Source organism: Hippocampus zosterae, chromosome 2, assembly GCF_025434085.1.
Source record: "Hippocampus zosterae strain Florida chromosome 2, ASM2543408v3, whole genome shotgun sequence".
NCBI lineage: Eukaryota > Metazoa > Chordata > Actinopteri > Syngnathiformes > Syngnathidae > Hippocampus > Hippocampus zosterae.
The window spans coordinates 12,350,396-12,376,319 of NC_067452.1; the positions used below are offsets into that span (position 1 = coordinate 12,350,396).

Sequence of the window (25,924 nt, forward strand, 5' to 3'; positions counted from 1 at the left end):
AACTGAAGGGTAAAATGTGACAAAAATGTTGAAAAAGACCAACATTTTCTTCCCAATTATATATACTACGTGCCCCGCTAGTCCAAACACAGCAGAGAGCAGTACAGGATAACATGGAAGCGCCGTGAGACGAACAAAAAACAGGTGGTTTAATCTATCTAATTCTTACTCTATTAATAAATTATTTCGAATGCCCAAATTCGTACGCACACAAAGAGTATATTATTTCGAAGAAATGTTTTTACCTTGAGTTCCGTTTTAATACCATATGATCGTATATAAGCGAGTCACTGCCTCGTTAGAGTAAAGTATACTAGTGCTCGTTTTCTGATTAAAAAATAACACAATTTGTTGACAATGGTTTTGTAGTGTGACACAGTAGGTGCGATGCTCATGCAAGTACACTAGATGACGCACGTTCACCTTTTTTCCGAAACGTCAAAACTTCAATAGAGCACGTGCCATGCAGATTTCTTGATAAAATTAAGTACAATTCAATCAGTGAGTTTGGCATGATGTGCTTATTGCTATTTTGACATATTTTTAAACAGTGCCGTATTCAAGCGATCCTTAAAATCACAGAGCTACAAAAAAGTCACTACTGTATATCAAAAGATCTTGGGAGTTCATATGAATGTCAAACAAGAACATTGAAAAAAAACGTGGTCATTTATAGGTTGTGGTAATGTCCATATATCTGGTCCTCCAGCAGATGTCCTGTGAGGATAGAGGGAGAAGAGCGCAGGCCAGCGTGGTGGGGGTGGCTGCGAGCAGGGAGCCCCCCACCCCACCCCCCAGCCCCCAGCCTTAACCGCGGACCGCCTGTCTCACTCTCTCTCCATCACCGTGAGCTGAGTGGTCGTGTCCCTGTTACTGCCTCCGTGCACTCCTCGTCCACTCTCAGCCGTGCAGCTCTGTGGTCGTGGACTCTCATGTGGATACAAACCCCGAGGAATTCCGGCCAATGGCGATTCTTTAACTGGAGCCCCCAACCGATCGCATCCATACAGGTACAGCGAAGACGACGCGTTTTGTGTGTGTGTGCGTTGTTGTCCAACTTGACACCGTGTGATGCATTTCACGAGGCGATTGCCGATTTTCAACTGGAACATTTCAGCATGCGTGGGCGCATTGTTGTGCATCCTCGCTGAATGTCAGAGCACACATGCACCGCGCGCGACAATCTCCCAGTTAGAATGAGTGAGTGAGTGAGTGAGTGAGTGAGTGAGTGAGTGAGTGAGTGAGTGAGTGAGTGAGTGAGTGAGTGAGTGAGTGAGTGAGTGAGTGATTAACACCATCGGTAAGTTGTGCGAGGATAATGGAAGCTGGGCGAGCCGGTTCCGAAGAATCCGAACACAAAGATCTTTCAGCTCAAGTCCGCCCGTGAAGGCGCCCGCCCGGCTGGTGCTGAGGCAGCCACTTGTGTGACAGCACAATTATTCACCGACATAACCAATTGCATTAGTGCTGCATCCGGATAGGAAAGCTGCCTTGAGAAGAAGAAAGACACCAAAGCAAAACTAAAGTCACTTTCCGTGGTAATCCTGTAGTTGATGTTTTCAGTGGGACTGCACGGTATCATACACAGTGCTTTTGTTTCAATTGCTCGATCTTGCACGGACATGAAGTAAAAAAACTCAGTTCGTTTGATTAGTAAAGGCAGAGTTTCGTGTTTGATGCGTGGGTTGTTCGATGTCACTATTTTTACTTCTCTGGGCCACACCATAAATTGCCACATTTATTTGAAAAATTTAGCAACCTCAGGTGATCCATCGTGCCATCCAAACAGTTAAGTGGGAACTATTCAGAAAAAGCCCTGCCTCATAATTGTAAAAAATTAAAATGCATACAAGTTGTTAAAATGCAAGAAAAAAAACAAACCAACCCAAACAACCACTTTTGAACTGAAACTGTTGACTGACATTTTGCAATTTTCAATCTCTTATAATATATCCACAGGACGTATTAGTTTTTTACAGAACTGCATTTTTCACTCACAGGACAAATGTGGCACAGCATTTCGTATGAAGCGCGCTAGCATCTTTTTGCCTTCACAGGAGCATCAATATCACGCATCAAATCCTGAATCGCACATATTTCTGAATGTCATTTACATGGTTTTCTGTGTGCCCTCGAGTGGACAAAATTAGCATTAACATTTAATTTTTATTGAAAAATTGCAGTTGATATGTTCTTCATCGCCACCTGAATTGGCCCACAGACTGCACATTTGACACCTTTATTCGAGTACAATAAGCTGTCTAGTGAGGCTATATTCCAAATTACATTCAAAGCTGCTTAGGATTCTTTTGGAGAAAAAAAAACATGCACACAATGCAAGTCGTGCTGCAGATTATATTTGATTTTCTTTTGATTGTTGCATGTTAAACATATAGTACTGCAAGTAAATGAGAACATGCATCTAGGCCATCTTCATCCAGCGGTTATTATATCAATATTTTGTCAGTTTGAAATATTTTAGCACAGTGAGTGGGTTATTATATTATCATATTTGACAATTCTGCATTTTCCTATTCGCAAATTGCAAATAAAGTTGTGGTGAAATACTGTGTAAAAGCAGGGGTCAGCAGCCTGGTGCTACACATGCCTGTTCTAAAAATAGCTCACCATTGATGGGACATTGTGATGTCCTAGGAATGTCAGAGAAGTGAACACGTTCACTTGAAGAGATCTGATATATTGATATTTATGTTTCCTAGAGTTAAATTGTTGTTGATAACATTATTATTATTGCATACTGATAGCCCTTTGCATTAATCAGTATCAAGGAGTTGTTCTCAGTTCCAAAAAGGTAAACTACTGTAATCCCAAAAAAATCAAAACTTGCTTAGATTTTAAATGTGCGTAATTTTGCCGGTTTTTATATTCTTAGATTTCATTACAAAAATAATAATAAACTTTAAAACATCGACTTGCTTGCGCAAGCAGCTATTTTTAGGAGGAAAAAATATATGGACAACAATGCCTTGATTCACGCTCTTATTTTGAAGTTGGCCTTCACGGCGCGTGTAATTCATAGCATCGGCGAATATGGTGAATGGCTTGATTTGAAGCAGTTTAGACGTGACTCTGATTAAGCATGTACCTCTGATTGAGCAGGTACTTCGCTTGCTGAAGCAGTTTATTTTGGCATCGTATACTGTTGCCACGGCAGCACAGTGACCAACTGGTTCGTACAATTCTGAGGTCTTGGGTTGAAATATGGGCGCTGACCTCCCTCTGTGAAGTTTGCATGTTCTGCCGGTACCTGCCAGGGTTTTCTCCGGGTTCTCTGGTTTCCTCCCACATTCCAAAAACATGCATGGCAGGCTAATTGAACAGCCTAAATTGTCCCTTGGTGTGCTTGTGAACGCAAATGATTGTATTTGTGCCCTGCAATTGACTGGGATAGGCTCCAGTGTTCCCGCTACCTGTCAGGAGGATAATCCATATGGAGAATTGATGGATGGATACTGTTGCCATAATAAAAAAAAAAAAAGTGTGATGAAAAGGCCGATACCCGAGAGGTACATCCAGATGACCATACCTGAAGCACTCGAAACTGCCAAACAAAGGCTCCAAGCCTTGTCCAGTCGCCTAAAGCGGTACACGAAAGAGAATGATGCCAGACGAGTAAACAGGCTGTTCGCAACACAACCTGCGAAAGTGTACGCTCAGTGGCAGGGTCCTAACAACAGAGCTGACCCACCAAGACTGGAAACTGAAAGGTACTGGAAAGGCATATGGGAGAAGGAGGTTGCACATAACAGCAGTGGAGAGGATTTATATATATATATATATATATATATATATATATATAAGCGGCCCGGTAGTCCAGTGGTTAGCACGTCGGCTTCACAGTGCAGAGGTACCGGGTTCGATTCCAGCTCCGGCCTCCCTGTGTGGAGTTTGCATGTTCTCCCCGGGTCTGCGTGGGTTTTCTCCGGGTGCTCCGGTTTCCTCCCACATTCCAAAAACATGCGTGGCAGGCTGATTGAACACTCTAAATTGTCCCTAGGTGTGAGTGTGAGCGTGGATGGTTGTTCGTCTCTCTGTGCCCTGCGATTGGCTGGCAACCGATTCAGGGTGTCCCCCGCCTACTGCCCGGAGACAGCTGGGATAGGCTCCAGCACCCCCCGCGACCCTAGTGAGGATCAGGCGGTTAGGAAGATGAATGAATGAATGAATATATATATATATATATATATATATATATATAAAATAAAATCCTCGTCTCACCCCCCCTCGGGTGGTGTCCGGCCCTCATTCAGCTCGAGGCCAGGAAGCTTGAGGGTTCTGCGCAGTATCCTTGCTGTTCCCAGCACTGCACATTTCTGGACTGAGATGTCCGATGTTGTTCCCGGGATCTGTTGGAACCACTCATCTAGTTTGGGGGTCACTGCCCCAAGTGCTCCGACCACCACAGGCACGACTGTCACCTTTACCTTCCAGGCTCTCTCCAGCTCCTCTCTGAGCCCTTGGTATTTCTCGAGTTTCTCGTGTTCCTTCTTTCTGATGTTTCCATCACTTGGGACCGCTACATCCACTACAACGGCTTTCCTCTGCCCTTTATCTATGATCACGACATCTGGTTGGTTCGCCATTACCATCTTGTCAGTCTGGATCTGGAAATCCCACAGGATCTTCGCTCTGTCATTCTCAACCACCTTCGGAGGTGTTTCCCATTTTGACCTTGGGGTTTCAGTCCATACTCCGCACAGATGTTTCGGTAGACTATGCCAGCCACCTGGTTATGGCGTTCCATGTAGGCTTTCCTTGCCAGCATCTTACACCCTGCAGTTATGTGTTGGACCGTCTCAGGTGCCTCTTTGCATAACCTACACCTTGGGTCTTGTCTGGTGTGGTATATCTGGGCCTCTAGTTACTAGTTGTTTTCGTGGTCAACCGTGACTGTGGGTTACGAAGTAACCATTCATACGGGAGATGGTGGTTCGATGGGAAAGATCCTTCACGCTAATGCCTACCTCATACAATGATGAGAGACAATAAAACGAATGACATGCCGGCTCAGACGTCGCCCGGCCAAACAAGGTCTGCGTCAGGTGCTGGGGAACCAGAGCACCTTGATGAAAAATGGGCTACTGGAACAAAGCGGAGATGGGCGAGAGGCGATAACATGGCTCTGTTGGAATGCTACTACTCAAGCAACCCTAGTCAGAGGGGTTACATGCAGAGAATGTGGGCTGAATGGTTACTTCGAAACCCACAGTCAAGGTTGACCGCGAAACAACTAGTAGCTCAGTGTTCCAACATCCACAAACGGCAACTGCTGTCACAACTTGAGATTGATGAGGTACAACGCAGGTTCCATGGTGAAGGGCCCCAGGCTGCCAGATCAGAGGAGGAGGTCATACAAGAGATTGGGAGGCAAGCCCCAATGAATGCAGATGATGAGATTGGGTGGCCAGCCCCAATGAATGAAATGCTGAGCGAGGCAGCAACTGACCTGAAAGCTAAGATCATGGCGAGAATGAAAGCTGGGCAACCTAGAAACCGATTACAACGGCTATGTGAAGTACCATCTGAAAGTCTCATAGAAAGTGTGAATGCAGCACTGAGGGCGATCCCTACCGTAACGATCACAGAAACCAATGAGCTGATATACGCTTCAGCATCAGTGATCCTGGAGACTCTGGGCTATAAGAGCAACCATGGAAGCCATGAGATACGTTACCCACCATGGAAAAGACGGTTGGAGGCTAAGATCAAGGCGGCCCGGAAAGATGTGAGTCAATTGACGGAGGCCCAGAGAGGTGTGATGAAAAGGCCGATACCCGAGAGGTACATCCAGATGACCATACCTGAAGCACTCGAAACTGCCAAACAAAGGCTCCAAGCCTTGTCCAGTCGCCTAAAGCGGTACACGAAAGAGAATGAGGCCAGACGAATAAACAGGCTGTTCGCAACACAACCTGCGAAAGTGTACGCTCAGTGGCAGGGTCCTAACAACAGAGCCGACCCACCAAGACTGGAAACTGAAAGGTACTGGAAAGGCATATGGGAGAAGGAGGTTGCACATAACAGCAGTGCACAATGGCTGGTGACCCTGAGAGAGGAGCACAGCAACCTCCCTGAACAGAACCCAGTTACCATAACAGTGGCAGACATACAGGAAAGAGTCTCAGATATGAAGAACTGGACAGCACCAGGCCCGGACATGGTCCACACCTACTGGCTAAAGAAACTCACAGCACTCCATGAGCGCCTAGCAGTACAAATGAACCAGCTGCTGAGGGATGGGACTCACCCAGAATGGCTAACCGAAGGGCGAACGATCCTGATCATGAAGGATCCCTCGAAGGGTGCAGTTCCATCCAACTATCGGCCAATAACCTGTCTCTCCACAACATGGAAGCTCATGTCAGGCATCATTGCGGCTAAGATAAGTGGACACATGGATCAATACATGAGCGAAGCACAGAAGGGCATTGGTAGAGATACTAGAGGAGCCAAACATCAACTCCTGGTTGACAGAACAGTCGCACAAGACTGCAGGTCCCGACGTACCAACCTGTGCACAGCTTGGATTGATTACAAGAAAGCCTATGACTCGATGCCACATACATGGATCACTGAATGCTTGGAGTTGTATAAGGTGAACAGGACCCTAAGAGCCTTCGTTGCGAACTCGATGAGGATGTGGAAAACCACACTTGAAGCCAAGGGCAAGCCACTTACCCAAGTGTCCATCAAATGTGGCATATACCAAGGTGATGCACTCTCCCCACTGCTGTTCTGCATAGGACTGAACCCCCTAAGCCAAGTAATCACCAAGACAGGCTATGGATACCGCCTCAGAAATGGAGCTACAATCAGTCACCTCCTCTACATGGATGACATAAAGCTGTATGCTAAGAGCGAAAGGGACATAGATTCCCTGATCCACACAACCAGGATCTACAGCAGCGACATCGGGATGTCATTCGGGCTTGAGAAATGTAGTCGGATGGTGACTCAGAGAGGAAAGGTAGTCCGCACTGAAGGGGTCTCACTCCCAGAAGGAACAATAGCAGACATTGAGGACAGCTACAAGTACCTTGGTATACCACAAGCCAATGGCAACCTCGAACTGGCAACAAGGAAAGCGGCTACGGCCAAATACCTCCAGCGAGTGAGGCAAGTCCTAAGAAGCCAGCTCAATGGCAAGAATAAGACCCGGGCAATAAACAGCTATGCCCTGCCAGTGATCAGATACCCTGCAGGAATAATAAGGTGGCCAAAGGAAGAGATTCAGACCACGGACGTTAAGACCCGAAAGCTCCTAACCATGCATGGAGGGTTCCATCCCAAATCCAGCACCCTGAGACTGTACGCAAGCCGAAAGGAAGGAGGCCGGGGACTAGTGAGTGTGAGAGCCACTGTCCAGGATGAAACATCCAAGCTCCATGAATACATCAAGGAGAAGGCTCCAACAGATGACGTACTCAGAGAATGTCTCAAACAATGGGGAACAGAAGATGAGGCGCTGGAAGAGGGACCATCATGGGAGGACAAGCCCCTACACGGGATGTACCACCGGACCATAACTGAAGTGGCTGATCTCAAGAAGTCCTATCAGTGGCTAGAGAGGGCTGGCCTGAAGGACAGCACAGAGGCACTCATCCTGGCTGCTCAGGAACAGGCCTTGAGCACCAGAGCCATCGAGGCCCAGATATACCACACCAGACAAGACCCAAGGTGTAGGTTGTGCAAAGAGGCACCTGAGACGATCCAACACATAACTGCAGGGTGTAAGATACTGGCAGGGAAAGCCTACATGGAACGCCATAACCAGGTGGCTGGCATAGTCTACCGAAACATCTGTGCGGAGTATGGACTGGAAACCCCAAGGTCAAAATGGAAAACACCTCCGAAGGTGGTGGAGAATGACAGAGCGAAGATCCTGTGGGACTTCCAGATCCAGACTGACAAGATGGTAATGGCGAACCAACCAGATATCGTGATCATAGATAAAGGGCAGAGGAAAGCCGTTGTAGTGGATGTAGCGGTCCCAAGTGATGGAAACATCAGGAAGAAGGAACATGAGAAACTCGAGAAATACCAAGGGCTCAGAGAGGAGCTGGAGAGAACCTGGAAGGTAAAGGTGACAGTCGTGCCTGTGGTGGTCGGAGCACTCGGGGCAGTGACCCCCAAACTAGATGAGTGGTTGCAACAGATCCCTGGAACAACATCGGACATCTCAGTCCAGAAATGTGCAGTGCTGGGAACAGCAAGGATACTGCGCAGAACCCTCAAGCTTCCTGGCCTCTGGTAGAGGACCCGAGCTGAATGAGGGACGGACACCACCCGAGGGGTGAGATGAGGATTTTTTTATTTTATATATATATATAAATATGGGGGGGGCAGAGCCCAATCACAGATCTAGCATCCGCTGTATTGGTTTAGTGACTGACAGTGGGAGTAGATAAATAAGACGGTGGTGCCCATGTCTGCTTTAGCTCGTGGGGAGAGTGAGAAACGGTGGCAATGGCCACTGCTGGACACCACATAGCTCCGCTTCTGAAACCAATGGAATCCATCACAACACCTTATGTTGTCAAAGAAATTCTAGCTCAGCACTTAATTATTTATCATCATCACCAACAGAGTTCTAGATGTGTACGTACAATGTAATATTCATTGCATGTTCTTAGTGGTTCATCTTTTTACTGTGCTGTATGTTTTTTTAATCATTTGAAATGCTATTTTGAGATCAGAGTTTATAATCTGTGTCATTTAAATAGTTACTCTTGTCAGTTATCAGTTTTTGGGAATGGCAATAATTTGCGGTCAGGCTTGATCCATTATGAAGATCAAGAGGACATGTTTTTTAATTGCTATTTTCACTTGCTAATGTTTGACATTGCACATTCATACAGTATGATTCTCTCACTCTATATATTTTTATTTAATTAAGCGCAACACTGTTCTTAGAGTCAGTAAAATAGAATCAATAAACAGCTGGGAGTGGACCATTTGATTGATGCAGAGAATCATGGTCCTCACAGCCTGGAGATGCTTCATGAATCTTGCAAATATCCTGCCAGCCTGCAGCAAGTGCACTCAAACTAAAGTGGAAAGAAGTAGGACACAACTGAATAATTGTGCATTACTTAGGGTTGGACTCGACGCATCTTATGGCTTCATTATTTGGTTAAAATTTGCGTGGTTTTTTTTTAAGACCTCAGCATGCATCTTTACATCTTCCCATCTGCACATGGAGATCAATACAAAAAATATATATTTTGCACACTGTTTGATTTAAATACTCACATATGTACGCCTGGAGAAAAAAAAAGTCTGTTGGCTGATGTTGCACACACGTCATTAGGATGCACTCCAGGGCTACAAAGACAGGCCCTCTTGCAATGCCCACTCTCCAAATGCAATTCCGTAATGCACTCTGAGAAGGGGAGATCTAATAAGAAGTGGAAGAGCATCTTCAATAATGAAACCCCACCTGCATCTGTGCTGCAGAGTGAAGGCAGGGACTGAGAGGCTTCATAAATAACACAGGCCAGACCTGTCACGTGATGCTCCAGCGTCTGGAAGCTGCCAATAAGCATGCTCATCTACCTAAAAACTGTGATTCACAACATGTGGGCTTTGGGAGATCATCGGGGGTTCTGCGGGAGATTATTCCATTTTCCTTCTTTGCTTTGAAATGTATTAGTTGTTAATTACGAATACAATGGCGTGTTGAGATACGAGTGGCCATCTTTTATTTTTATTGTTTCCCTGATCCCTGCTTATTTGCATTTTATTCCATTTTGAAAACATGCACGTACACACACACACACACAAACACACACACACACACACACACACACACACAAGAAAGCTGTGTACTGTAACGAACCGTGGCATTCATACAACCGATGGAGTTATGGCCTCATGAGAGAATATCATTTTTGTGTTCCAGTAAACAGGCCCAGATTTCACGGAGTTAAGTCCATTCCACTTGTGAGAAAATCAACACTATTTCAGTATTGATAATCTTGCAGCGATTTTCTTTCTCGGTGCGGCATACATAATGTGAAAAAGGCTCCATCTAAGATTGGGAAACAGTATTCTAAACCACAGTTTTGGCTGCCTGATGGTCTCAAACAGACACCCTGCGTGTGCTATAATTTTTGGTGGCCATTTTTTTTCCTGGTACAGCTGTTCTTCTCTATTAAAGAGCACTGCAGAGAGAGAACAATCACTCTCTACTCATGAGGAGCGTACAGGCAAAGCGTCATTTAGCACTTTAACAAGGCAGGGGACCAAAACTGTTTACACGGCTAAATCCACAGACTGCGGCTTCATTCATACTATTGGCATCTTCAGCCCAAATCAATGTCAAAGGATTGCTAAATTGCTTGAGACATCCAGTCAGATGCTCCAAATACACTTTTGGGACATGGCTCTAAACACCACCAGAATGTATTTGCAATGAAAAGAACAAGATGCGCTTTAAACTCAGACTTGTGGGTGTCATTTGAGGGTATTTAAATTCAAATCAGGCGAAAAGCGTTGGTCTTAAATCAGTTTGTATATGTGCCTCCCACTTTGGAAGAGAGAAAAAATACGGTCACAGGAAAATCGGCTGTTGAGCTGTTCCATGGCCAGGTGGGTGTATATGGGGGTCAGCTTAACCTTATATTAATTGATGATGCGATTGCTGACAAAAGCAGCCGGATGAAATCCCATTCAGCCAAAATGTGTCGGAAATCATTGGACGGCGCTTCAGAGTGCCAAGGGACAATGACCCGAAGCAAATTGGGGAAGCGACTAAAGAGTTTTTGGAGGCAAATAAGTTTTGCAAATATCCACATCAATCACCTGACCTAAATCTGACTGAGTATGTATTTGGCTTGCCGAAGACAAAATTGAAGGGCAAATGCCCCAAGCAACAAAAAGTCGGATGTGAAGACAAATTCAGTCGAGGCTTGGCAAAGCATCCCCAAGGATACAATTCAGCATCTGGTTATGCCATTGATTCATTCCAGGTTTCAGGCTTTTGGTTGACTGAATATGATTTGAAGGCTGGAATGAGCGAATATTTTTGGAATACATTATTCATTCAATAAATTGGATAACATTTTGTTTTGCATTCAAGTGTCATTCGCGAAAAAAGCTTCTGTATTTATTAACCAACTGTTGTCGTTTTGGTATTGTTTAGTGGTAAAACAACAACATCGAAAGCACAATGAAGTACTATCACATGATCGGGATTTAAATTGTAGTCACCGTTTGAAACTGATTCCGGTACTATTTTGGTCATTGTTTTTGCAATTATAAGAAGATGTTTGCAAATGTCTTATTTTAATGAAACATAAAAGATACTTTCATGAAGCGCTATATGGCAATCATAGGATATTTATTTACAATTATATAACAATACCTCGAAACGATTAGTCGGTTATTAAAATGGTTGCCGATTAAATTGATCCTCAATTAATTGTCGATTCATTAAACAGTTCAAGCTTGATTTGGGATTGTGTATGTAAAATCCCCTCCAAGTAGTGCTGAAAAGAATACACTTGAAGCACATTTTGTTCGTTTCATTTCAAATTCTTTGTGGTGGTGTTTGGAGCAAGAAAGACAACAATTGTTTTCATGTCCCATGATTTATCAAGCTTAGTCTATAAGGTGAGCACTCTGTATTTGTCTGTGTGAAGTGTCATTGAGAGGATTTAATAAAGGTCTTGGTGGCTTTGTGACCATACAAATTAATTTCCTCTCCAAACTCTGAGATCAATCACGCGTAGCAATTAACCTGCCTTGAAGCAATTAGCCTGTGCTTGTTGCTATCTCATAACATCTGAACTCTCGGGGCCCTCGGTCTTCATTCTCTCCCATTTGGTCGATGGAAAGGCTGCACTGCTTATTTCTGTGTTCCAGCATGAAATGGGCTCTGTTGTACAAGAAGGGCGTGCATGGAATCCGGTCACATGAACGCCCGCTTTGTCATCTGGCAGCGCCGGCAAACAGTGCCTATCATTTTGTGATGTTGAGCAATGAAGGGACTCTTTATTTGAAAGGCGTTGTGACCCCTCGCCGCTCTTCTTACGCCTCAGCCGGTGGCTGACAGCGCTGCGGGGCAGCCTCGCTATGAAAAGATGATGCTGTCTTGAACCAGCGGCCCGCGTGACACTCCTTGTCTCAATTTTTGTTGCCTCACGAGATTCAGGATTTGATTTCCTCCCCTCGAGGAGCGGCTTTTACGGGGTCCGTACCGGACAAGAATTGGATCAAATAAAAAGTAACACCAAAAGACGACCTCTTTAACAGCATTCCCAATTTGTGTGTGCTGCACAGGCTTCTTTCAAGCGGCCATCTGCATCGGTGGGTCTTTGTGGAAGGCGGCAATGACGAGAGACTCCTTTTATCACGCCCTTCAGCTGCCGAGTGCCTGAAATATTTAGCGGGGACCGCACTATTTTTGGGTTTGTGCTCGGTTTGTTTTGGAGTTTATGTAATACCAAAGTGCACGGTCCCGCTGAAGTCCAGATGATAATTATGCGCCTGTGTAGAAGGAGTGTCTTCACCTGTGATTTATGGTGCAGTCAGCAAGAGCGTCGAGCACCATTTTGCGCGTAGATTCTCTTAATTGCCATTTTTATACAGCGCTGCAGGAAGCAGCAGCAATGTCTCGGGTTACCTCTTTCGGTGACATATTGATCCACTCCTCGCTCCCTTTCCAGCAGTCCCGTTTGTGCATCTATCGTTCTCCATTTGCTTCCATTCTGCCGCCACGACCTCCTCCCATCTCCTCTCTCCTTCTGTGCCCCGCGAGGTGTCAGATTCTCTGACTCATGTTCTGCTGTGGAGGACGGGAGGGAAGCAGGGATGAAAGCAAGCTATAGAGAGGAAAGTCATTTTGCAGATACAGTGTGACCTTCATCCACTGAAAGCCATGGGATAAAAGCCCAAGTTAATATCCTGACAAAGTGTTTCCTCCGCCATGCCAACAACCATTCAGGATATAAAGTACTCTTAGGAAGAAGAACCCACGCACTTCTACTGTAAGTCAAGGAAAAGCCAAATAAACAGAAAATTCAACATCTGAATGAATGGTGATAAAGACCGCAGGAAAAAAATGAACTGGTTTTCCATCCAAAACCAGATGTCCCTGCTTTTAAGACATCTACAATAAAGAAACTCATTTGGGGATAAAATTGCGAGTAGGAAATGATACATGACATGTTGACTCATGCCTCATGCAAGAGCAAGCGCGGAGTGAGCAAGGCTCAACGTCAGTGACTGTGGGTCTGGAAGTACTCAGCGGATAACGACTGGCATCCAGAATTAGCCAGAAGACAAAGTACACACATAAGAATTCTTTGAATCATAAAAGATGTTTGGGTTTTTTTTGTACTGTGACAGAATAAAGATTTTAACAGTTGTGGTTGTATTAAGTAGTGTGTACTGTGCTTCGATATCAACATGTTAGAGAACCACAAAAATTAAGATTCCATCCAACCATCGATCTCAAGACAAAATCCTCCGTGCCGGAAATGTTGAGTGATCCCACATGATCTCTCAAAAACAAAGAACAGAATGCTAATTAACGGGAGAGATCCACTCTTATCACACCTCGGTCAGAAGGATAACTTTATAAGACAATTTCAAAAGACATCAAATACACTAGCCAGGCGTTTGACGTCCTTGGTCAGGAGAGGGAAACATCGGGACAAATCCAGCCCGACTGTCTTGATGTGTGTACCGTGCCTTAGGCTCAGACCACGCCACTGACTGTGGGTCTGGAAGCACTCAGGAGATAACAAATGACATCCCAGAATAACCCAAAAGGTTTATTATCGGCACGTTTGTGTCGTTTCACCAGGACGGGCTCAGGAAAAAACAGATTTAACTAACGGTAAGAGCCACTGCATGAATTCTCGATGAGTGGGGGGGGGGGGGGGGGCTTCAGATCAAGTGTGGGCATTCAAGGATATTCCTTGCGTCAAAATATTGCTGCAGCCTGGCAGAAGCAGAAACCGATGGCGCAGGATTGACTGCCATTGAGTGTGTCCATTATCGTACTGTTCATTAGCCATCTTGGATCCACTCACTGCTAAGTATGCGGATTGAGCCTAAGCAGAGGTCGGGCTGCGTCACTGACAGCCCGATGTGACTACGAGGTGTAATGACAGGAAGGAAGTATTGATCCGCCCAACGTGGAGGAGATAAGGTAGTCTTTGCAAATGCAGTCATTTGAAGAATCTCGAGCTTCTGGGCTGTCAACACGCGGCTAAAAAAAGGAACGACAGTTGCAACAACGGTGAGAAATCTTTTCTTGTCGAGATAAGAGAGTGGAGGGCATGAGGGAGAAATTGAGGAGCTTCATCTAACTTGACAGTGCTCTATATTTATAAGCTCCGGCACACTTTTACTATAGGGGAGGATGTGATCAAGTGGCTATTTAGCATAAGTTCATACCATTTGAAATCGGATTTTATTGAATAGACTACGAGTACCACTGGGGTAGGCCGGCTCCCTCTAGTGGAATGTGACAGAACCACTGAACTAAATGAAATCAAACTGGTGTCTTGGAGTTTTTATTAATCCAGTACTGTATTGTATATTTTTTCAATGTAGTTCAATTGGCAGTGTTCAATGAACGCAAATTTGAGCACTTTTATTTTTGGGAGCGAACGTGAACGGAGCGTAGTACATTTTTGCTTTGTGAATCCAGATACTTGTGGAAACAAATAAACTGCAAACACTTTTTGATGGACGGCGGTAAAGGACAAAATGGCGGCGCCCTGAGACTGATGAAAACGGATGGATTAATCTGCTTAATTCTTATTCCATGAACACAATTTTTTAACCGTCTTTTGACTTGTGTCGACAAAAGCTTATGAATTGACAAAGTCTGAAATGAAGGGCATTTTTGCTACCATTATAGTTTCAGTTATTTTTATATATATATATACAGTATATTCAATTTGAATTTTCTTGTTACTTGTTAACCATAATAACCTTGGTACAGCGCTTGAACAAATTTGGCCTTTTCAACGTAATGGTTATTATAATCTAATCTAATCTAATCTAATCTAATATATAATGTAAAAAAAAATATATATATATATACACACATATATATATTTTTTTTTCAAGATGGCGCCCGAGTAGGCAGCCTTCGGCAAGTGCTCTTCAAGAGCCTTGCTTTTTTGTTCTTTTTTGCTGTTTTTGTCTTTTGTTTTGTCACGTTTGTTGTTTCATTGTTTTGGACCTGATATGGACTGTTTTCAGCGCTTTTTGGCCACGACATTCGTCAAAGGAGCAGTATCTGTGCTTGGTGGTTGCGCCTTCTCGGCAGCACGCCTGTACTAGCACAGATTTTGATTGGGAGGAATATCGGCGCCATTGACTGTCGGTGCTTGACAGACCTGGGGCGCTTGTGTTTTTTGCGTCAGTAATGGGCAGCATTTTTCACAACCCCGATTTATTCAGTGGCTATGTCAGCGCTGTTGGACAGTTGGCGTTGGTGCGGCTGGATGGATGGCCGCTGAAGTTGAGGATGAGGAGAGAGGAGCATTGGCGCAGAGCGCCGATGCGTATTTGGAACCGTGAGTCGCCGCTTGGAATTGAAATGGATTTCCATGGGACAGGAGAAGTGAACCATTCTCTTTTTTCGTCAATGGATGCTACAGCTTCTTGTTGACTTTGAAACTTAGCTTGTAGCCGACGTGTGCACATTTTGAGCATGACGTCTCTGATCCACTGGTTAAAGGACACTTTGATTCTCTCCTCTTTCATCTCAAACTGCTTCAAACAACAAAGCGTGTGACGGAAAAGTGGTTAGGACTGCACGACTGTCCGTGTTTTATGCTATGTGTTGTGTTTATTATTTTACTTTATGTTAACTGTTTTGTAAAGCGCTTTGTTACAGCTGCCGCTGTTGTGAAAGCGCTATATAAATCAGCATGTATTGTATTGTATTGTATAAACACAAGATGCTCATTTAGCTGAATTAGATTAAAATCAGTGACAAAATGTTATGTATATCCTGTGCTGTTGCTGCAAGTAATATTACACAGAGAGAGTGTTTCAAACAGCATCAGGCACAGGGAGTAGCAAGCAGTCACAGGGTCTCCGGAGGGCCTTGCGGCTGACACGCGCTTCGCTTTGACATGGTTATACTTCAACTCGAAATGACGCCAAGGTCTGATCAGGAGGATGGGCCCCTTCCTGCCAAGGACTGACCCCTCCCATTACATGTGACACAACCTCGACAGACGCTACTAGAGATGAAGCACTGCTCTTTTCATTTCAAGCGTCTCCCGTTTCACAGCTCTTCACATCCCAGCTCATTGGAGAGATTATGGTACTTTTCCCTTTTGACAGCGTCGTTAAGTCTTAGGAGATTTAATGGTTGCGCATTTGGATATGTGTATGGGTAGATTTAGGTTATGTACGTGTATGTGAATGTAGAATGTATGCATATTTATGTTTTGTATGTATGGCTATAAAAAAATGAAACCAAGAGAAATCATTTCAAATTGTGTTCCACCGACTTAAAAATTTGACATTGTTTCACTGGACCGTAACACGTTTTCCACATGTATTTAGAAAGTTCAAGTTTGTTTCTGCAAACACTACTCATCACCCAAAGAACAACAGACCTGCAGTGACGCATGGTAGTCGCAGTATTATGCTTTGGCTCAACGTGGAGGAAATATGAGGAGATTGGGTTAACAGAAAACATTCAGGATTCTGATGGAAAGAAAAAAAGCTTCATAGAATATCGGGACTTTATTTGGGGATGAAGGGCACTTTAAATAATTTAGGTGTGTGTGCTGACTTCCAATTAATGAGTTTAAATGTAAGTGGTTAATTACAAATTCAAAAACATTTTCGCAGGAGTTCATTTTTATTTCCCTGATTTAAATAAAAAATTTAATGAGTTGCACTGGTAGCAGGTCACTTTCATTTCCGCTTTGGAATTGATTTATCTTGGACATTGAAAACATGTTTGATAAAAAGTTAGCATTCAATGATGGGTGTGTAGACTTTTTATATCCACTGTAGTTTTTTTGGATCAAACTTCTTAAATTGTCATTTCTTTGTTTTGTGTTGCACGTTTGAAATACATTTCAGTTAATCTAAATCTAAATATGCCAATAGGTATTGTGGATGCATGAATTGATCCCAGGCCGTTAACAAATAAGAGTTTCGAGATCCCCCTTAAGAATTCAAATGCACATCTCCGATTCCAACCTTCTGGATGAATCCTGGCTGGCATTGCAGCCACCACGAGATTCAAGCTTATCCAAACACACCGTTTGGATTGTTCGTCAAAAGGAAATCTCGCTCATTTGATCAAGTAACGTCTGTATGAAGTCGGACCTGTCGGCATTTCAGATAAGGCTGCTGTGCAAGTGAGCTCATTGGCAAATTCTCCAAGGTACAGGCAGGACTCGCAAATGTCAGTCAAATTTGTTAACGTGTGTGTGTACCCTTGTGTGTCAGCTGTGTGCATGCGCGTTTGCACTTGGGGGATCTCATTTAAATTTGAGCGAGACAACAGCAACTAACGTCTGTCCGTAAAGCCAAGCACAAAAGTACTCATGGAATTCTCATTTGCTTTCTCTTTTTATGGTTGTTTGTGTCTCCATCACTGTCGAAGTCGCAGGGGAAGATGCTCTCATTGTGTCATTTCACATATGCAAGCCGAGCTTTCGGCTGCAACAACAGAAACGTCTTTAAGGTTTGCTCGAAAACGTTGACAATCTGCAAAACGTATTCATGAATATGAACTTTGTGTGCCAGGCCAGCAAAAAAATTGTTCATCAAAAATGCACCCAAAAACTGGATTCAGGCAACTTTTCTTCAAGTGGCCCACTTCCGATTATTTCTCTCCCATGATCGTATTAACCTCATAGCACCGTGAGCAAAAATAAACCAATAAGTCCAATCGGATGTCTTCGAAATCAAGCGGCACTGAAATGTGGATCCACATAATTCACTGACATGACGGACTAACAAAATAAATCCCATATTCCAAAATAAACCAAAGTCAATGATTTGTCTATTTCGAATATGATTGTATAGCAACTAAATGATATGTCAACTAAATTATTCATATATAAATGTTCATTCCCCAAGTAAATTTTTTCATAATACAGAGCAGAAAGAAATAAACTTTCAATGATAAACAGTCACTACATGACCGCGACTGTAAACAAGAATACTGGCAGCACTGAGTAGCAACCCAGCAATAATTACATGACAAAGGATATTAAAATATCATTGAATTAAACTAAATATCAGCAAACTGACACAAAGCTGCACCGAGCGCTTACAAAACAGATTCATCCTCACCAAAGCTGCAAATTAGTTCAACCGCCCCAAACCACCCCCCCCATTTTTTTTTTTCATTCGCAAGATGCCACTTCAGAGGTGACACGGATTGCGGTTTGGGCTCAAAACAATTAACGGAATCACATTATCAGCACATTTCGTGGTAAAAAAAAAAAAATACAGATTCAAAGACCTAATTATCAACTTTTCCGGACCGTCATAAAAAAACGTGGCTCATCACATGGTGCCTTTGGGAACGGTGCGAGCGACAGGTCTTGCAAAACCTCGGAGTTGAGTCAGCTTTCGAGGAGTACAACGTGCTTTTTGCAAAGCATAATTTGCAGTGGCGGCCCCGCTCCAGTGGTTAGCACGGCGAACTCACAGCGCAGTCCAGCTCAGGCCTCTCTATGAGGAGTTTGCATGTTCTCCCCGGGCCTGCGTGGTTTTTCTTCGGGTACTCTGCTTTCCTCCCACATCAAAAAACATTCATGGCAAGCTGAATGTCCCTAGGTGTGAGTGTGAGCGCGGATGGTTGTTTCTGTGTGCCCTGCGAGTGGCTGGCAACCGGTTCAGGGTGTCCCCCGCCTCCTGCCCAAAGACGGCTGGGATAGGCTCTAGAACACCCCGCAACCCTTGTGAGGTGTGGATCGGAAAATGGATGGATGGATGGATAATTTGCAGTTGCCTGAAAGTGTTGTTACCGTTGTCATTCAAGCATCTCCACACACAGCGCTGACATACCCAGGAGATATACAGTACGTCATGCTGGTAATATGCTATCGGCATGTAACGCGGCAGAGACCTTTTATGAGTATTGATGCTATACAGAGGTAGAGTATAATGCTGACATCATCCAGACACTTTATTGTTTTAACTTCGGGGCGTAAACCTGACAGCGATGACAGTGAAATCAAATCAACTCACTTGACACTAAAAAGCAGCTTGGCAAAAACATTTTTTTTCGAGTTGTTCACCGGTACTCCCATTTGAAGTTTATCAAACAGAAAATACAGATAATTACCCTTTGTGTATTTTAAACATGCACAAAGCTTTGTCTTCGGAAATTATACTTAATGCTTTTTTGAAACCAAACAGTGGGGCAACACTTACAAACAGATTCTTAGGCGTCCAAATATAATTATTCGAACTGAGTCACTTGTAGTTGTTCTAAAACCATTTTTCTTCATTTGTGTCGGCGTGACCTTATTGCAGTGCCTCCCAGTGGCCAAGGTGGGCCAAATGAACCGATTGTTTGTTTTTCACATTATTCTTACTCTTACGTATTTTGTAAAGGGCGACATTATAGATTTCTCTTTATTGAAAACACAAAAACAATTTTTTTTCTCGAAGTAGACCGAAACCGATTGGAAGCATTCTAAATTACTGCCACCGGGAGAGACATTTACGATTGTGTTCATGCAACAAATTCAAACAACACATTCTTATCTCACGGCAGCACTGTATTGCTGTCAGTGGATCCCTAGTATTTCACATAATATTGAGGGGGGAAAAAAAATCTTCATTACTGGCTTTTTAATATGCTTCCAATATTTGTTTGCTGCCGTGCTATTGCTTTCATCTCAATACTGACGTGTGCTAGATGAAGTATGTTCAGTAGTTCAGTATTTGTAAGCACAGTTGGACATGTATCACTTGAACGTGGAAGTAAAAATACATCAATCAGATGCAATGAATTACCGGTAATTGAAAGTTCAGAGAGCACGCACTGTCTGCCATTGTGGTCGCGTGTCCTATTTCTGGATGACCGTTTTGTGTAATGCACATGTGCTAAATTGGTCCACCAGAGGTTTTTGCTTACCAGTCGGCTAATCAAAGCAGGATATGAGTAAATATATTGCAGCTAGCGTCATCAAAAGAAATGGATGAAAAAAGGAAAATAATGGAATCGAATACAACTGGAGCAGATTATTTTCTCATGAAACAGAAAATGCTGTGAAACATCGGAATCACACCGTGATGTCCTTTCACAGTTTGAACACTAGAGGAAGCTCAATCCAATATGTAACTGACCTGAGACGCTGCCGTGGCTGTCCCAGTTGTCACGTGGGCGTGCGTGAACACCGCCAACATTTAGAGCAATGGTGGTGGATTATTGCGTTGCGTTGCTGCTGCTTCCGAGCATGATATTACTTTTACGGCAACACCTTCTGCTTCTCACCGTTAGCAACAAGTGCCGATAGCAAGCAGTGCACAACACATGGCCTTAAAGCCACCAGAAGGGTAACCAGGAGAAAAGGTTTTGGGTACGATTCAGCATTTGGGTGTGGGCAGACACATTTCTTGAGTCAATGTCATGTTGATTGGGAAACTTTTTCAAATAAGAAAAACATCAGCTCCTGTTTTAGTTGAATTTGATCACAGGACATCACGCGTTTCAAATGCAATTCTGTCAAAGGTGATCCGTTTTGACACAAGAAAGGTGTTGCTGGAATTTACTTTGAAGTAATCACTTCAGAGCACAGAAAATAATGGAGTCGAAGAAGTGTGATTTCACTGTAAAGGGCAGCACACATAAATTATGCAGAGCAAGCATCTTCACTCATTATATTGCTTCTATACTTAATTCTTTCATCAGTGAATTATTTCCTAATGTTTTTCCACTTGGAAAATGTTTTCTGTTGCACACTAAATGCTGAAAGACAAAGTGTTGCCAAACCATTTTAAAATTTTGCCTGTAACTGTTTGCTGTTTAAGCTTTAAGTGACCCAAAAAAGAATTGATTTTATTCATTTCATTGTGCCTGATCATGACTGATCGCATGGAGAAAATATAGCCGACCAGCATGACTTAATGTTGGATCAAAGGTTCTCCGAATTGTATTTCCACTAGCTGCTTCCCGTGTGCTACATAGTGTGTGAATTGTTGGCTTCTTTCATCCCAACAGCTGAATGTATGCACTTTATTTGTGTATGTGACGGTAGTGGGTTTGGGATTTGCGCGGGCATGTGCGAGAATGGTATTTCACTTTATGCCGTCGCCATCGCACGTGTACTCACGTTGACACCATGTCACGTAATGCTCTGCATGTGGCGACACCCTGGGGACACCCCGCCTGTTCACCAAACAAACACTCTATCTGGCCGATCTCCTTTAAGTTCTATATGCAGAGGGGAATCCTGAGAGCGTCTTTTACCATACTGGTCAGGACTGTGCATTCGCTACAAGCCTGCCCGCTCAGTCGTCTCTTTGACGCCAGGGACGTGTTTGTCTCGGAACAGGTGTGGGCTGCGGAGTCCTCAGACAAAGCAGTTGTAAAAGTTCCTTTGAATCTTGGCAGTTTCTTTGCTATGGATGTTCCAGAAAGCAAATGTAACGGAAGAAAAAACAGCTCTCGGTGCAACTTTGATGTGGGCTTTCCTCAGTAATCACAGAAGGAGATCCAGTTCAACATTTTTATGTGGATAAATTCAGTATCCTTTAGCATAACTAACGATCACGCATATAAACTCTAAAGTCAGACCTTAAGGTAAAACTAGTCCTATGCAATACGGAAAACATTGTCTACCCAGTATAGCATTGTGTGTGTGTGTACTCACGCACGCACACACACACACACACACAAACATACACACACACACACACACACACACACACACACACGCACGCACGCACACACACACGTTAAGCTAACTGGTTCAAGTTTTTGTTGCGTTATCAACAAAACAGTGCATCCAGCTTTGAAGGAATACCGTAAAGTACAAAGAATTCAAATAACAGTGCTTCAAGTAATATTAAGTATTCCAACCATGTATATAGCCAACTGACAGTTTTTGTCACACTATTGTCATCTTTTACTTTGTACAGCTATACCAAATATCGTGGCTGGTGAATGGACAATACCTACACAGATACGAAGCTTGGAGACGGGTGTTGTCTTCAAACTTTTATTTTTAAAGACAGTGTTTTCAAATTAAGTACAGTACATTTTTACTTTTCAAGTACAGTAGATCTAAACACAATTCAGCTGTAACTTTTAAGAAGAGGAAAAGCAAGTTATCCATTTAATTCTGAATAACTGTTTAATTTTCAAATACATTCTCAATCAACTTTTTAACTTTCATCTGTCATATATTTGAAATGAGTAATTATTGAAGTTCAGTGTTTCTCTTTTCCCGTACTTTACGCTTTTGTTCATGTTCAAACTGTGCATAATGTTACAGTCGCTGACAAGAAATTATATATTATACAGACATTTTAGGAATTTTAGATGAACGCGTATGCCTACTACACGACGGTGTTTTCATTTTGAGCTATTGTGGTGATACTTGACGAGTTATATATTTTTTCAGGTGGTGAAAGGAGATTGAGATTGACTGCCTTAAATTTATTGTTAATCAAATTTATGATGCATATTCGTAATTATGCCGGGTTCGATTCCAGCTCCGGCCTCCCTGTGTGGAGTTTGCATGTTCTCCCCGGGCCTGCGTGGGTTTTCTCCGGGTGCTCCGGTTTCCTCCCACATTCCAAAAATATGCATGGCAGGCTGATTGGACGCTCTAAATTGTCCATAGGTGTGAGTGTGAGCGTGGATGGTTGTTCGTCTATGTGTGTGCCCTGCGATTGGCTGGCAACCGATTCAGGGTGTCCCCCGCCTACTGCCCGGAGACGGCTGGGATGGGCTCCAGCACCCCCCGCGACCCTCGTGAGGATCAAGCGGTACGGAAGATGAATGAATGATATTCGTAATTAGAATTCAAATCTTATTTGTTGTGCTGCGCAAAAAGGAGATCACATGATATGCGCACAACAAAAGGAGGCTGACAGACTTTATGTTGCCTTGATTGCTGATATGAAGAAATGTTTTCCGGAAGCTGCGTTTGGTTTCTCATCATCTCTGGAATATGTCGGGACGCATTGGTGGTGACTCGTAACAGCGACGCCACAGTCTCGGCTTTTCTTATTCTCTTTTCTACTTGAGAACAATGAGGCTCTGTCCATTGTGGAATGCTGCTGCCACTGCTTAAAATTTTGTAAATGAGGAGTTCAGATGCTCACTGCTCTCGTTCGGACACAAAGCGCATGCTTTGTTGTCAACCCACAGAGCTGTACATACTGATGACTGCAACCATTAACCTTAATGTTATAAATCACTTATGTATGAGCCATGGCCTTTTGGTGCCTAAGCATAATGAAGTTAACCCACGGATTGCACAAATGTGCTTGCTCAGAACATGTGTGTTAATCACACGACCACAAGATAAATTCACGATCACTCGGCCTCCTATCTGTACCTCAGCAGCCGGCAAATATTCCCATCAAGGCCGTGACCTAAGTTTCAAATAAATGAAAACCACACGGGGATGGACTTTTGACTGTCACAAGTCCGAGCTTCTCACTAGAAAAAGCGCAGCACGATTAATTTGCCGCGATTTAATCCATCCAAACGACTCGTCGCCGCGTTTACTGCTTACCGACAAATTGGCACGCCACGCTGTCCCGTGGAGGAATAAACACACACACACAGGCAGTCGAGCTTTATGACATCTTAAGAGGGATGTGTGCGGGCATCTGAGCGTGTCTCCGCGCGCTTCAAGTGCATAAATAAACCAACGGAGCCGTAATGGCCTTGTGCACTAAGCAAAAGCAATAAAGCGGCCTACAACGCGTCTCCCGGGAGTTGGATCTCATCTCAAATAATGCCCATTTATTAAACATGATCTCCTCGCATAGCTCACTGCATCTACTGACGGCATTCCGATTTATGAAGCGCGCACACACCAGAGCATGTGCAGCAGAGTCAGCAGAGGGCCAGTTTGCTCAGGATATGCTCGGCAAACAAGTGACCTTGATTAGGCCGACAAGACAGCTTACTGTTACCGAGTGTCATTAAATTGCCAATAAAATCCGCTGCCTCTCATTTTAGTGCTATTGAATGGATTGCCTTGAAATGGAGTACAGACATCCTATATTCCCAAAGGACAAAACCTCCACTCCCTATTGTGCTTCTCTGAATTACTTTCCTTCAAATACCGCTGAACCGACAGCACAAAGAAACAATGGGCCTGATTCGCCGACAGTTGTTACAAACAAGTCCGTGTTGTTCGCATTCTGTCAGCTTTTTTTGTCAAATATGTTACGAAAGGGCGAGTGTGCAATATGCACTGACCCTGGAAAAGCATCGGATTCAAGGCACAAAAGACGGCTGATTTTTTTTGTTTTTTTCACAGACTGTATTTTTTTTTCATGTACAATTGGCAACTCATGAGGACTGAACAAATAAACGCCCACTTAAACAACTTTTTAACATGCGTTAAGCCGGATTTATGAAAAGTTCTTCGTAGGCATAGCGGTTTGTGCCGGTGTTAGCGCATCGATTTACGTGTTAATTCCTGGTGGAGATTGAAAAAAATGTTGCGAGATGAGAGGAATTGGCTTCGAGGCGCAGCCCACCAGCCAAAGAAATTCTTCTGCTTCAGCACTGTTTTACAATTAAGAAAAGAACAAAAAGTAAATTGCATGCAAACTACATTTTGATTCCTTGAAGAAAGTAAAGAAATAAGCTGGAGAAGTGCTTCAATGTCATTTGGAGTCTGAAAATATCAGCAACCGGGATCGACTTCTTGGGTACTGATTAAAGCGAACGGCTAACAGTTTGACTCACACCCTTCAAATAAACTACCTGAAAGACTTTTACTCATACGATGCACTTAATTACGCCCCATAATTCACTGAATAACAGTAAAGACCTTTCTTTTTTTCTAATTTAGCTTTTTTTTTTTAAAAAATGCCGCCTTGGTTTTATGCAGTATTTGTGAATGCCTCCCTTGCTGAAACAGCCATGCTTCAAGTCCTCTTTTCAAAAAGTCATCCATACATCCATTTCCAGCACTGATACTGAACAGGGTTGCATGGGGTTTCCCGTAGCCTATCCCAGCAGGCAGAAGGCAGACAACATCCTGAACTGGTCGCCAATCAGTCTGAGGACACACATAGACACAAACAACCATTCACACCCGCGTCCACCCCGTCACTGAGTGGGAACAGAGCCGACGCTGCACACACACGTCTGGCGAGTGTACCGCCATCAGCGACTCAAACAGTTTGCCATGATCATCAAGAAAATTGAGAAAAAGATTTTAATGGCAGTCCAATGCAAATGTCATCTGAACGACAAGATTTAAGAGTGAGAAAAATCTTAAAAATTACAAATGATTTTAGCATAAGTTTTTTGATCGAACACCAGGTGAGGTGCACAATTTCTATGAGTTGCCCTCCCAATTCTGCAGATGCAAGTGCATGAATGAGGCTAACTCCTCATTCAACCAGGGTTGTTAAACTCGTTATTGATCTTCGTCTTCCCTCGGAGGGGCCAAGTGGAACAGAATAAATGTTTCACCATCTCATTGTATTATTACTTGTACACAGCAAATTGATGCATGACTACCTTTGAAATCACTCAAGCCAACCCTTTGTTTGTTGGTATTGTTCAAGAGAGTGTCAACAGGGTAAAACAGTGATTGCAGAGATGTACCGGTAGGTTTTCACAGAAAAGACATAGCAAGCAATCGGAGAAAGATCCCATACCAAAAATGTTATTACAGTAGCATCTTCAAAAAAACATTGTGAAAGGTCATTTGGGACACATGACTGTGAAGACATGTTGGCCATA

At 43.5% G+C, this 25,924-nt stretch overlaps 1 protein-coding gene across 3 annotated transcripts in view; it reads left to right on the forward strand.

Annotated features, from left to right (window-relative positions):
- The first annotated feature begins 814 nt into the window (after positions 1-814).
- The window catches only part of pcbp4 (poly(rC) binding protein 4), a 68,434-nt gene continuing 43,324 nt past the window's right edge, over positions 815-25,924 (forward strand). For 2 of the 3 annotated variants that reach the window (XM_052058110.1, XM_052058111.1), the window contains exon 1: positions 815-1,010. The gene's annotated coding sequence lies outside the window, so the exon portion shown is untranslated. The remainder of the gene's footprint in view (positions 1,011-25,924) is intronic. The other variant, XM_052058112.1, reaches the window with a different exon arrangement.